General features: G+C 35.7%; 1 pseudogene; it reads right to left on the bottom strand.

Moving 5' to 3' along the window:
- Positions 1 to 670: 670 nt before the first annotated feature.
- LOC132092848 (cilia- and flagella-associated protein 61-like) lies at positions 671 to 15,490 on the bottom strand (annotated as a pseudogene).
- Between the last annotated feature and the right edge of the window lie 70 nt (positions 15,491 to 15,560).

The raw sequence follows: 15,560 nt of genomic DNA, 5'->3' as shown, positions 1-15,560 counted from the left end.
GAAAGTAGTCTCTCATGCTCACAAAGGCTGCATTTACTTGTGAGCATCCTGGCTGAATAAAATTATTCATAAAAGTATTAAGTTCAATAGTATTAACTCATGTGCGGTCAAAGGTGTGTGTAAATTTGCTTTGAACTTGATTCATCCAATCAGATTTGAGAACCAGACCTTTGTCTTCTATACATCTCATGCTTTCAGTCCTGTAGCTTATGTCTTCAATGCCATATTTTCTGCCAGTTTATGTTTAAAAGCATTCATTTACATATCATCTGTCTTTCCTAATGCAGGGCTGAATAGTTAGAGGAGGTCTCGCTCAAGCCCTGTCCATGGTGCTGAAACACCGCCAGCTCCGCTCAACCTCTGAGTGCTCGGATGTTTTCAATCACAACATGATTTCTGCCAAAATTATTATCAGGTCATTTGTGTTGACAGCTTATTCGGAGCCAGACCCAGTGATGCCTCTTTGGTTGACCCAAATACACATTCTCATGCCACTAAACTGATATCTTTCATATGCAGACATTATACAGTAATTAGCATTCACTGATAATTGCACTACTTCCCGGATTATTAAAAGAGGCTGTAATTAGTAAATATAATAGGCTTAATCAGACAGATAGCAGTGGCTCATCTCTGCCCGTGTAGATTAATTCTTAGCTCACCCTGCTAATATGAATATTCCCCTTTAAATGGATGAAAGGAGATGAGATTTTACTCACGCTAATTAGCTACTTGTAATGCTCTGACAGTTGGATGCGGATTTAGAATAACAGTGTCTTGGTAAATGAGATGTTGGCTCATACTGTTGGTTTTTTGGATTATGGCATCAGTGCTGGTGAGACTGGGCATCTGAAGAGTAGTTAAAAATTTCTTAGTTAAAAATCTCCCTCTCTCTATATATTCATAATAATTTAAATTAATAATTCAAATAATTGTATATATATATTCTCTAACCAAACAGTTTAATATAATTTTAATATTAATGAACTTTTATTTATCACAAATTGCAGAAACTTTGTAGAAGCTGGTAAATATATTTGTATGTGCATACATTTTATATAAACATATGTACATATGTATCTGCCATGGGCTGTGTAGAATAAAGTCCACAATGAAAGAGCAATAATCCAAGAGTTCTTCAAGAATAATCCACAAGAAAAGCACAGGAATTAGCAGGAGTAAACCAAACACAGCCACAAGTAAGCAAACATAAGAACATACAAAAGAACTAACTCAAAGTGAGGGCTTTTATACATAGAAAACTAAGGAGCTAATTAACAAGGAACATCTTAACTGAGGGCTGTAATCAGAAACCAAGGAGAACATAACAAATTAACAACATAGAAAACTAACTAGAAACAGACATGAATAGAACAGGAAAACAGAACAAAACAAACTCTAAACAAACTAAAACAAAGACAGTACTCCCTCCTCCTGCAATGCACGACCTTGTGCCATAAACAGTCCAATGGGGTGGCCCAGATTGAACACAAAGCCTTCAGAGCGGTGGCGGCAGCTCGGGTGCCAGGAAGGTGCCGGCAGTAGCCCAGGAGGTGCTTGAGACACAGAGGGCACCGGAAACATGGGGACATGATAGCCCCCTCACCCCAAAATTCTAGGATGAAAGTGGGCTTCGAGGTGAGCTCAGGGGCAAGTGTGGCCATCTGGCTGAGCTCTGGAGCGAGAGAAGCCTACTGGTACAGCTCTAAACCGAGGGCTGATACTGTGCTGAGATTTGGTACTGGAGCAGACACAAGATTGAGCTCTGGAACAAGAACAGGCATGAGCGGATTGAGGGGCCGGAGCCAACACTGGAGCAGACTAAAGGGCTTGAGCTGACACTGGAGTGGACTGGGGCTGGAGCCGACACGTGTGGATCTGTGTGGGACCCAGACATGTTTGAGCCATTATGGACAGTGTGATGCTCTCTGGGTTGGGCTCTGGGTTTTCCCGTACTGGAATGGACTTGAGAATTTGCTTCACAGGAACGGACTCAAGAACATTACTCACTGGAATGGATTTGGGGACTCCACTCAATGGAAGCATTGTGACCACACAACCCAGGAAGCTAACTAGAAATTTATATATATATATATATATATATATATATATATATATATATATATATATATATGTGTGTGTGTGTGTGTGTGTGTGTGTGTGTGTGTGTGTGTGTGTTCAGCTTCTATATATACAGTATCTGCAATGTTCTACCATTAAATGTATTGTCAGACTCTGCCAAATACAGCATCATCCGTACAAGCTGAATTCTCATGTACTAATTACTGTACTCTGCATGAAAACCAAATTAGCATTGCATTAATTTGCAAACAATGATCTGCACTGGCACAGAATACATGTTTCATAATTCACAGTGGCATCTTGGTTCGCTGAATTGTGTTGATGTTGTGATTGTGTGTCTTTGACCTGATACTGCAGGCCGGTGCAGAGGATCTGATCGTCATACAATTCATAAATTATGAATTTACTTTTTTCACTTTCACATACTTCACTTTACCATTCTCCATCAGCTCCAGGTGTTTGGCCTTGCGTTCAATATCCTTCATCTTACCCGTCACCACGCTGATCCAGCAGTGCAAAGAGAGCTGGGCTTGATCCTGATCACTGTAGCAGTGACTGTGGAGGAACAGATTCTGCAATCAATCTTACACTGGAATGAAAAGAGCAGCCAGAGTGATATGTCTTTCACTGTAAACGGTTTCTCAGTGCTCAAGGTTAACCGACTCATTCACTGGTTTATGCTATAAATGAGATGCTCAGAATCAAGGTTTTGTGTGGAAGCGAATCTAATAATTATAAATTAACTAATTAATGCAAGAGGACAATAATAAAGAGCATTGAGCACTGACAGCCCTGTTCTTTTAGGAGACTGGCAATATTATAGCACAGTGCAGTTCTGCTGTATAAACTTTTCTCCTAAGAAATTATTAGTAATGTTTATAATGTATTGACTTTTCATTAAAATATAAGTCAGGCCTTCGAGTTTGAACTCCAGAGTAGCGATTTGGAAAACCGTGAGTGGAGATGAGAGTGAGATTGTTTGATCTGAGATGAGGACTGGCGGGAAAGAGAAATGTAGTCGAGTGAGAGTCACATAATGTCATTGACTCTTTTATTTATCAACTTTATGCATCCTGACATATACAAAGAATCGCTGATGTTCAAACTGTTGTTGTCTCCAAATCAATTTCAGGTACGGTAAGCGTGTTTTTGAAGAACAGACTGTGGAAAATGAGGCTTTTTTTTGTCAAATTTTGTGTTCCTTTTCTTCTGTCCAGAAATGAATACCATTGAATGAAGAGAGGACAGTAACGACGTCTGAACAAAAGCATGCGGTGTGTGTGAGGTTATTCTGCAAACACTCGATGGACAAATGCTGAAATCCCTTAATTTCCAGCACAGCGCTGGCCTGCATTAAAGTGCTTTCTTCTCCAACCATCACAGTAAAAGCCTTTCCTTTTGTTTTGCCTTCTTTCCCCTCTTGTTTTGTTTCCTGTGTGTAGTGGTCTCCCCCCTTCGCCCTCCCCCGTCCCCTCAGGAGTGTAAAAAGGTCTCTTCTCATGTAAATGACCTGTTTTGTATGTGTTAGAAAGACATGATCTCTATCTGAGGAAATCAGGCTAGCGTGTGTTAAAAGAGGAGCGCTTCTGAGTGTGTGAGGCCTGTAGACTGTCTTGATTGATCAGACGGAGAACGGCTCTGCGTTCTAGTGCTCTTAGCGATGCAGACAGACAGAGCTGCGACTGTCATCTTTAGCTATCTGTCCTCTATTTGACCCTGTTTTAAGGTTTCATTCCCTGTCAACAAAATGTAGGACATGCCTCAATACACTTAATGAATTAAATATAAATTAAAAATTAATAACATTAATTGATTTGTGTGATTTTTTTCATACATAGACATATATGAATAATTGAATTAATGAATTATTTTGTATTGCTAAAATGTGTACATTCAAATATTTAAACAAAATTTGAAAAATGACTTAATGCACTAAATAATTTAAATGAAAAATAAATAAATTTGTATGATTTGATTTTAATGAAACTAATTAATTTCGTTAAAACAAATTATTTTTTTAAAATTATTGTTTAGTGCTAAAGTAACATAAAAAAAATAACACTTAAAAAAAAAATTAACTAAAAACAAGATTTTTATTTTGGGACATGCCTAAATAAATAAATGTAATTATACATTTTAATGTTTGATTATTGTTTAAGTAATGTTTATTGCTAAAATACTATTAAAATAACATTTAAAAACATGTATACATTTAAATATTTAAACACAATTTGGGAAAATATTATGAATAAAAATAAGATTGAAAAGGCTTGCACAATTAGTCTAAATTAACCAAATTAGCTAATTTGGGACCAGATGTTGTAGTTAATGATAAACATGATTTAAAGAATAACATTTTATTTGATAAAATTGAGCAAATGTGACTAATATTATTTACTAGATGGCAGTGGATATTTTCATTGTTGTTTCATTAAGAATGTATGGAATTAATTAAAGAACAGAATCATTTGTCCATCTTTTATATTAGAAAAAAAACAATCGGTGAATCCGTGTCAGTGTGAAATGTTAATCTCGTGTGTGTATGTGTGTGTTTTCTCTCTGCAGACTGTTCTTGACCACCAGCTCACAGCGTTCTGGTCTTATCAGCAGCTGACAGGCCTTTATTGTGGCCAGTGTCTGACTGCTAAGTTTAGGGGCCAAGCATTTTTATTGGTCCTCTATGGTCCTGCGTTTCACCCCATCCTCAGGGGTGATAAAAGACAAGAGAGAAAGCGTGAGGGGGGCCAATGGTTTTGGCTTGACAGATAAGCGCTGTCGGCCATGGCCTCCACCTTCTCCATTAGTCAGGCGGCCTCTACAGGGGCTGACCGGCCATAAGTTTAGTGGACACTAACTGCCTCATTAGTCAAGTCATTAGCGACAGCAAGCACCAATTGCGGCCTAGAGAACAGTAGCAGGGCTAATTAAAGGGCCAGCGCGTGACCTCCACACACTGCCAGCTCTAGACAGCTGTGTGCCCACGGTGTCTGCCAAACCAGCAGGAGTTAACACACACACAGCCGCAGAGCGACCCCTGCTTGACAGACAGTTATCAGCTTTCAGGAAACAAGAACGGGCTTAAATCACTGCTTTGTTTGGTCAAACGCTTTGCGAGAAGCTGCATCCAAACCCCTAACCTCTCCTGACATCCTCTTGAGAAATGACTTTCTGAAAAGTGAAATCCCTCGGAGACGAAAGAGCTAAAGTGTGTGGATGTCATTGTCTAAAAACAGTGTTTCCAAACCTTTTACTGTACACTACCTTTTAAATCTTTCTTTAGGGAAGAAATTAAAACTTTGATTCAGCAAGACTGTGTTAAATTGATCAAAAGTTGTAGTAAAGACATTTATAACATTATAAAAAAAAGTTTTACTTTTGAACTTTCTATTCATCAAGAATCATGAAATAAAAATATAATGGTTTTCGCAAAAATATGAAGCAGCACAACTGTTTCCAACATTGATAATAATAATAAATGTTTCTTGAGCAGTAAATCAGCATATTAAATTGATTTCTGAAGATCATGTGACACTGAAGACTGGAGGAATGATGCTGAAAATTCAGCTGTGCAGCACAGGAATAAATTTCACTTTAAAACACAATCAAAAGGAAAACAGTAATTTAAAATTTTAGTTTACTGTATTTTTAATCAATTTGTTTGTAAATGAAATCTAGATGTGATGTTTAACAAAGGAAAGGTCATTTACAGTCTTTGTAAAGTGACTTATGTATATCATAGTTGCATTTTCTATAAGGTTTTTCTCACCAAAATGGGGCTCTGATATTTAAGATGAAATCTTTCAAAGTACCACTTGGGACTGATGCCTGGTTGGGAATCACTGATTAAAAATATGTTAATAAAGACAGACAAATAGTTTATTTGAAGAATCCTTTTTAAAACACAAAGAGATTTCTGTCCAGAGACAGAAAGATCCAGAATACAGGTATTAATTGGTGTGTGCTGGGAGTTATTATATAAAGGCATATATTCAGATTTCATGCAATCATTGTTTGGCTCAGATCCCTGAGGGTCACTCTCACTAATTATAATCACACTTGAGATGATGTCTCTCCACCTCCCAGAAAAAGAAGAAAAGAAATCTTTTTCAGACACAAATATCTTGCTGTTTCTTCAAAAAAAAAAAAAAAAAAATCCTTGAATGCTATTTACTGTAAGGCTTAGTAATCAGAGTTAACCATCTGATTGAAGTAGCATTTCAATCAAACTGCTTACCTGAATGTTAGTGCTTCAAGAAAAGCTAAACCCATGTCTGATGCTCCCACTACCACGATTGTGGCATTGATGGTGAGTTTGTGTGGTACAGGGCAAAAGGAGCCTGACAGAAAGAAATGAGAAAAAAACTATCTTCTTTAGTGTTATTTAACCCATAAAAATGCTCACTGGTGGAGTTTTTCATTTGCCAATGATGATATGAAATATGAAGCAGCACAGCTTTTTTCAACATTGATAATAATAAGAAATGATTATTGAGCAGCAAATCAGTATATAAGAATGATTTCTGAAGATCATGTGACACTGAAGACTGGAGTAACGATACTGAAAAGTCAGTTGTGCGTCACAGGAATAAATTACGTCTCAAAATGTACTCAAATACAAAACAGTTATTTTAAATTGCAATAATATTTCAAACTATTACTGAATGTTTTGATCAAATAAATGTGGCCTTGATAAGCAAAACATAAGAAAATTTCCAACCCCAAACCTTTGAACAGTAATGTTCAAAAAAAGGATTTATTAAATCTGATAACTGATGGATGCTGTTAGAAAGGGTTCAAAATCATAAAGAGTTTTGTGCTATATTATGTTTCCATCAATAAGTTTGGTTTATGAATTTATAGGCACCAAACATACAGTTGAATAATAAAAAATAAAAAAAGATTAAACATTTTTTTTGTTGCTAAAACAGCTGTATTTTTGTATCTGTGGTCACTTAAACCATCAGCTCAGCTGGACCTTATTGTTGAACACTGGATAATCTCATAACCTTCTGCTTGTTGATGCAATGAAATAGTTGTGTTTCAGGTGTGTGTTTTTCCTTTAACCAGAGAGTTAACAGCTAACAGCTAAGCTCAGCTAACAGTAAATGCAGTTTTCCTAAAAGCACTGCTGATGTCCTACATACGGACGGGTTCCCCTGCATGACAATAGTTTAATCAGAGCAAGAGCGACAGTATGTTTCACTGAGCACTTATTGGGGTAAAAAGATACCAGCACAGCGAACAGGAAAAAAGCATTTGCATTAGCGAGCACTATAACTCATCTAAAATACCGAAATGTGCTAATGTTAAAGAGTTCCACTGAGAGAAAGGACACATACTTTATTAAAAAAAAATGTACAGAACACCTAATATGAAGCATTGAAAAGATCAATTCATGTTGCAGATTTACTGAAAAGGACATGTTGGGTGCCGTGAACAGCCTTCGTGTTGTCCTAATCATTCTCTCTCTGGTTCTCTAATTGGCCCTTGAGCAAGAATAATTTGAAGGATTTGTTCTGTGGTACACCTTATCTGATTTTAAGTGCTAGAATAGAGACGTGGTGGACTCGAAACTATGCCATTTGTCATTGTAATATAAGAACACAGCTGATTACACAGCCATCAACGAAGGTCTATTCAGAGTCATTCATTAACTGCTATAATCAATGGCAGAGACTGAAGGAAGTTTAAATTCTGGACATGTGCAAGGGGCCACTTGAAGAATCAGAAAATGCACAACAGGGATCATGTGCATAAAAATAATCTTCTGATGCCCTCTGAGAAGTTTTGAATATCAGAAAGAGATCAGTTCTGCGAGATATCTTTGCATATATATACAAGTTTGGGGTCATATATTTTTGAAAGAAATCTATGTCTCTTCTGCTCATCAACGCTGCATTTTTTAAAATCAAAAATATAGTAAAAATACTAATGTTGTGTACGTACTATAATTTAAAGTAACTGTTTTCTATTTGACTTTATTCATTTATTTCTGTGATGCAAAGCTGAATTTTGAGCAGCCATTATTCCAGGCTTCAGTCTCAATTTCTTAACAATTTTCTTAACAGCTGCTAAAATTATGCACTTGCTCATTTTGTGCTGTTCAGCATTCAACCTCTTTTAAATTGTGTTTTTCTTAATACTTAAAATATGATGTCATTGCAATAGTTTGCATTTTAAATTCTGATTGGTCTTCCTTCTATCCATTTACCCTCTAGCTGTTGAGAAGGTGCTAAAAAGATGGCGACCAATGGCAGACTTTGAAAGTGTTAAGGAAACCTGTTTGAAAACGTTTTTTTTTTAGAAATTAAAATGTTTTCAGATATTGTTCAGCTGCTTCTGACAATGATGTGACAGCGATATCGATGTCAACCGGGAGCTGACCCTGTGCTCTCTGCTCAGGTAAAGCCAGTGCAGGTGCGTTGGTCTCAAACATGAAGGACTTCTATAAGACATAATGCCCTTCGTAACACAACACTCTACTGACGAAGACTGAACAGGTGCTTTAACTCTGATTAATTCATCTGAACCGGACAGAGGATTAACGCAGTCATTGCACTCTTATCTGGAGTACTGCCTGGACACCAGCGTTGCTGCGCTACCAAATGGACCTTTCTAATGTGGACTGAAGGGTGACAGCTTGTGTTTCTTGCTAATGCACTGCACTGCACTGCACACACACACACACACACGCACATGCACACGCACACGCACACATCTGCATATGACACAGCAGCTCTGTTCCAAACCTAACGAGCACCCTGTACTGTCTAACATGGGCAGTAGTTTCAACTGGTTTTGCTTCAGAAATCAGACTTTACACTGGACTTCAAGTGGTGACTTAATTATCATATGCCCGTTGTAAAAATGTCCTGTTAAATTTATGGTGATAAACTGCCAGCTGTGGCTGTCAGAAATTCACTGTAAAAATAAATACATTTATTTTCCCACCTAATATTGTAATTCATATTTTTAACATGCAAAAACCATACATTTTACAGTATTTTTCAGTAAAATTACAATTTTTTTTTACCTCTTTTTTTTTTTATTTATTTTTTTTTTTTTTACAGTTTGTGTGTGAGAATGTATATAAAGTATATAAAATGGGTTTGGTAATATTTTTCACAATGTTTTGAAAAGAAGACTCTTATACTTTATTTAATCAATTTATTTGATCAGAAATAATTGTAATATATAATTCTGTGAAATATCATTAAAAAGTAAAATAATCATCATTACTCCAGTCACATGCTCCTTCAGAAAAAGTTTGCCATACAGAAGTACACAAAATAGCAGTGCATGAATAATCAATCTTTATGAATGATACATATGATGCTACTTAGGCATTCAACTAAAAGAAAAAAAACATTTTGTAATAGGTAATCATGTTGTGAATATACATTAAAATGCATGTGGGCTGAATGTGCTTTCATAACACCTCATGATTAATTGAGCTTGTTTAGATTGTATTGATGAAGAAACATTGAAGTGAAATCTTCCCTCTGGCTATTGGGTGTGTGGTCTTACTCAGGAGTAAACACACACACACACACACGCGTCTACAGCAGATGTTGGTTGTTCTGATGATTGCTGGATAAGAATGCTGTTGTTACCTGTTAGAAACCAGTGTAAACATTTTCCGCCATCTGCCAGCATCCATCCATCTGTTTCTTTACAACTAGACCTTCAATAACCTCAGGCAACAACGGCCCTGGGATCTGCTTCACGTACGGCTAACGATTCTGATACACAGAACGTGTAACGAGTGGAATAATGCAGACAGCTATGGCATTAATTACTGATAAATGTAAGTGGAAACAAACATGTCATGCTGTCCATTGACAGTTTCGGGATGGAGAGTCGCAAATTTACAGTCACAAATTACATGTGATGACACATTCATTTACTGCACAGCACCCTCTTGTGGTGTATCATTTTCTACTCGATGTGATCACTAAAGCATGCATCCTCGTGCTCATACTTAGGGTAAGTGATTTAAACAAAGCCATAGCCCTAAGCAGTACACCTCAGTGTCCAAAACTGTTTGTGCTCTAGCATTGTGCTGGTGAGTGCTGAGCTGTATGGAATAGATTCAACTATTGGTTTTGTATACAAATAACGTTACAGGTGCTTTCGTTGTTGCAATATTTGATTGCAGACTTTATGTTAATATTGCTGGAAGCTGGTCTGACCTGTTTTTTTGGTGATCTGCTCGATTCTGCTGGGACGGTGCATTGATTATCTGTCATCTCGGGCTCACAGGTACCATGAATATCCACACCACTGTCAGAGAGTCAAGACTGACATTCTGAGAGCAAAGAAGGACAAATGAAGAAATGTTTGTCAAGCCCTGGACCAGAAATCAAGACTTTGGATGTAAAATATTTACTTGAAGCACCCCTGAGATGTTAAGTTAATATTTTAATAATATTATGAAACATTCACATGATAAATGTTCTCTGATGTTGGTTAATGGTCACATGGCAGATACTTTTTCAGTATTTGATTTTGTTTTTATTTTAAAATGCTTTATATACAGGACTTCACATATATATGGCTTATTGTTATGGTTATTATTATTAGTTTTAGCTGAAAATATAAAACTTATAAATTTTTACTTGTTGTAAATTACAGTTGTCATGTATAATATATAACACATAATAAAATAATGTATAATAATTATAATAATTAGATTTTACACTATAAGTTACAATATAAATATTTATATCTTACATTTTTTTTCTTTTAAATGTTCAAATCCTCAAACTTTTATTTTGGCAGAATACTGGTGAAGTTCTGTAAACATCTGTCCACAAAAAAAAAATTACTCTACCAGTCAAAAGTTTAATAGAACAATTCATTAAAGAATAATCATGATTTTTAATGATTAAGTCTTGAAAGGGACTGCGGGTGGAAATTAGCATTTTTTGCTATAACCTGGCACATGACATCTCTTCTTTTTAGACTAATGTTTTTTTTTTTGTGCATTGTCCCTGATCAAATAAAATAAATAACAAATAACAATGCTCACTAAGGCTCCCTTTTTTAAATACTTTTTTAAAATCAGTAATATTGTTAAAAATTACTACAATATAAAATAATAAAGATATATTTTTAAATGTAATTTATTCATGCCAAAGTTGAATTTTCAGCAGCCATTAATAATTATATTTGTAAAAATACTTTAATAATCTTTGTAATATATTTCACAATATTACTGTTTTTACTATTTGTGATAGAATAAATGCAGCCTTGCTGAACATAAGACACTTAAAAAAAAACTTAATTATTCCAAAATGATTGGTACTATACATTAAATTAAACTTTATTGTCAGTTTAATTAACAGCTTTTCATCAACCTAAGAAGAGGACATGCATGTGTGCACTGCAAAAATAATTCTTTCTTAGTATTTTTGTGTTGTTTTCTAGGACATCTAAAAAAAGATTTATGAAGATACATTTACTTAAGTAAGATATTAAGTCTTGTTTTCTGAAAAATGTAGATGAAAAAGAGTTGATGCTTAAAACAAGAACCATTTGATAACCAATGAGGATAGAAAAAAATAAACTCAAAGGAATTCAAAGGAAAAACACAATTATTGTATTACCCCTTTGGCAGATGTTTTTGTTTTTAAGCAAAAACTCACTTAATTTTGATTATTATTTTAGAAAATAGGACTATATATCTGATGTTGTTTTGTTTCTCCAGTAAATCTTTACAAATGTTTAGATATTTGTACTGGAAAACAAGTTTTATTTATTTATTTTTTTTGCAGTGTGATATTACTGTCCTCTTTTTTACAGGATTCTTTTGTCCACCTCATGGCTGTAATGGGGTGGGTGAAGGAGGTAATAGAGGCAGGACTTGTGGACCTCCCTAAAGATACATGTAGTGTGATGCTGGAAGACAGGGTTGAGGAAAAAGTGACATAGTCGACCGTGTTCCTCTCGCTGATGATGGGTCAAAGTTAGATGAACTCAATGTCCTGGAATCACAAAATGCGTTGCATTTATTTCTGGTAAGATACACACCATGACACTTTTCATCTCTGATGATTATCAAACCAACTCGCCTCTCGACCTGCGCCACAAATGCCTGAAGAGCAGTTCCATTCATGGTTTTATGTGCTCACAAATACTATCAAGGTCAGAATATTGTTCTTTGACTGTATTGTGGTTTCAATCATACTTTTTAATACAAATCAAGTACTAGAATATGAACTATTGATTTAGAGATTTATTTTAGATGATTTAGAGTGTGTTACATGTTAAACAGGACACAGAATGTAACGGTGTTTAAAGAGACTTCTCACTCGAGACTAGTGAACATTCTGTCGTTTACTTTACCTATAAAAAGTTTGGTAGTGGTAAGATTTTTGTATGTTTTTAACAGTAGCCTCTTCTGATCACCAAGGCTGCATTTATTTGATCAAACATACAGTATAGTACAGACAGTAATACTGTGAAATATTATCAGAATGTAAAATAACTGTATTCTATTGGAATATATTTTAAAGTGTAATTTATTCCTGTGATCAAAGCTGTATTTTCAGCATCATTACTTCAGTCTTCAGAAATCATTCTAATATGACGATTTCCTGCTCAAGATACATTTATTATTATTATTACTGCTGAAAACAGTTGTGCTGCTCCATATTTTAGTGGAAACCAATACTTTTTCAGGATTCTTTGGTGAATAGATTGTTCAAAAGAACAGCATTTATTTGAAATCTTTCACTCAATCACTTTTGATCAATTTAATGCATCTTTTCTTAATAAAAGTACCAATTTATATATATAAAAAAAGAGTGACCCCAATATTTTCAGAGGTATTGTACTCTTGTCTTAAAGATGTATGACTTTTTTCTTTCACAGTACACAAAAGGATATATTTTGAAGTATATCACTCGGCTGTTTTCTAAATAAGCCAAAAACTTAATATTAATAATTATAATATCTCAGAAGACTTGAAATATAGCATACAAATCATATAGACTACTATTACTAGTTTTTAATGGTACTTTTTGTAATAAAAGAAAGCCACAGAGCAACATGAGTGTGAGCAAGTTATGATCATTTTTGGGTGAATAACATATTTAGGTGATTTCTGGATTCCTTAAATTGATGTACTTACCGTGAACAGTTTAAACCGGTACGGCAGAAAATCAGCTGATCTTTGAGGAAAGAAGACGACAACAGAAATGAAAGCTTATGAGCATCATCTGTCCTACAGGAGCATTGAGAAAGGCTGCCATGTTGGGCAATAGAAAGAGATTGTGGTCTAGTTGGTCTCGCTGTCACTTTACTCATTAATTACATGTTCATGCTCTGTGGGGAGCGACAGGCCTCCATATTCCACAACAGCTGGCCAATAAGGTGGCACACAGACCAGCTCAGCAGGAGCAAAATAACACTCAGACGGATTTTTACAACAGCTCCTCACTGAAAGCCACTGGAGAATGGCCAGATGAGGACACACAGTTTTCCTTGAACCAAAATTCACTTAATCAGTACAAGTGATAGCTTACGTACTTCAGAGGAACCATATTTCACACTTTCATAGCATTATCCCACTAAAGTCATGGTTTCTTGCTCCAGAAACAGTCATAAATTAGATTTTCATGACAATTATCCACCCTTTCTCTGACCCTTTGAACTAAACAGGCTATTCTAAAGGTTGCTAGATGGTTACTTACTGGTCCAAGAAGACCTCATCTCATTTCAAACGCCTTTTCCATTGTGAAGAGCTGGATGCTGAATGCATTAGGTGGCCTATCTGGTTCAGAGTCCTCACCTGAGTCCATTGTGTCTTTGATGCAGATCTCAAAACTCAAAACTCTGGCTAGTTAGAGAAATCAACAGAGAAACAAAAATAAGCTAAGTTACTTGGCATGAATCACAAAAATAGCAACTGGTATTAAAATGCAAAAGAAGGAAGAAGCATCTCAAAGATGATGTTTGGCTCTGCCATCCGTTCACCCTGAAGTTGATTTGGGAATACTTTTAATATATGATCCATAAAGAGCACCATTAAATATTCTGAATGTGTCTTTTGAAACTCACTTGCACAGGTTCTTTGGCTTCATCATATTGCTGGGCGTCAGAGATATTATTTTCATCCCCCAGTGGATGTGGTTCCTCTGTTTTTTTTCTCTTGATGTTCTGGATTTGTCTTTCTCAAATTTTCAAATTCTTCAAGTTTAAACCACTTATTAAATAGCTTCAAATCCATGTGACCACTCACACTGACAAAGCCAGAAAAACTGCCACAAAGACATGATTCCTGTCTTCCTCTGAGCCATTTTTAGTACAGTAGCCTATGAGAATCTCAAGACTTTATTTAAGCCTAATCCTGATTCCCCCTTTTTCCACTCCTTTAAATTGTTAATAGGTTATGAATAGTTCTTTGTCAATAACATTTTGACATTAAATTGCTTTTGTTAAATGCATTAAAGCTTCACCCATATATAATTTAAAACTCTCATAAAAACTGAGTTAGAGATCTCGAAAAAACAACACCTCTGTAATAATTTTCTCTGGAATTTTTATTTTATTTTTTAATCCTCCTGGGCAATGTAGTACAGTTGTCCCGCTGAATGGACGGGACATTCAGACAAAAGGCAAAACTGCTACAGATGTCTGGACACAATATGTTCAGTGTGAGTATGTCTTGGCAGGGCATGAGCTCTCATCTGCCATATGTCACATGAACACATGTCAGCATGCACCGCAGAGGAGAGAGTGAGGCGAGCTGTCGTCCTGTCATTCCTGAGAAAACACAAACTAACACAATTTCTGCCCCACTTTGCATAAAGAGTCCATGAACTTAAGAGGTTATTGTGCTCTTTTTTTCAAGCAATAAATTTCCCTGTTGCTTTCCATTTTCTTGTTTAAAAGAAAAACATTTGCATCTTGAAAAAAAAGAAAAACAAAATCAGCTGATTTACAAAAAGCCATTATATTATGTATTTTGATGATGCTGAGTTCAATAACATCAAAAACTTTCAATCATGCACACATATATCATGTAAATAAGAAAGCAAAAATGCTACAGAATGCATCGTATTTTGTGATGCTCGAGCAAACAGACACCATTTTAAAAATTAGCACTCCTATAGTATAGTATAGTTTATTATAGTATAGGATTTCATTTCTCAAAAATAATAAAGGGCAGTCTATTTAAAGAGGTCATATTTGTGCACATAGGGAAAATGTAATTTATTCAGAACCTAATTTTTTAAGCTTGATGATCTACATTCATTTTCAATTTCCTAATTGTAAACAAAACCTGACTAACTTCACAGACAGCTGCATGGTTCTCCTGGTCTTGAGCCTTGATGAGCTCAGACAGGAAGTACGGCCCATGGGACTCCACCAGTGGCGTGATCTGATCTGCAAATATGTGCATGAGGTCATCGTGATATTCCACTCTGGGGAATAGGAAGTTATTGCACCAGGATTTTAATACATCACTGTGC

The sequence above is a fragment of the Carassius carassius genome, chromosome 18, assembly GCF_963082965.1.
Source record: "Carassius carassius chromosome 18, fCarCar2.1, whole genome shotgun sequence".
NCBI classification, from domain to species: Eukaryota; Metazoa; Chordata; class Actinopteri; order Cypriniformes; family Cyprinidae; genus Carassius; species Carassius carassius.
This window is presented reverse-complemented; position numbering and strand designations above follow the sequence as displayed.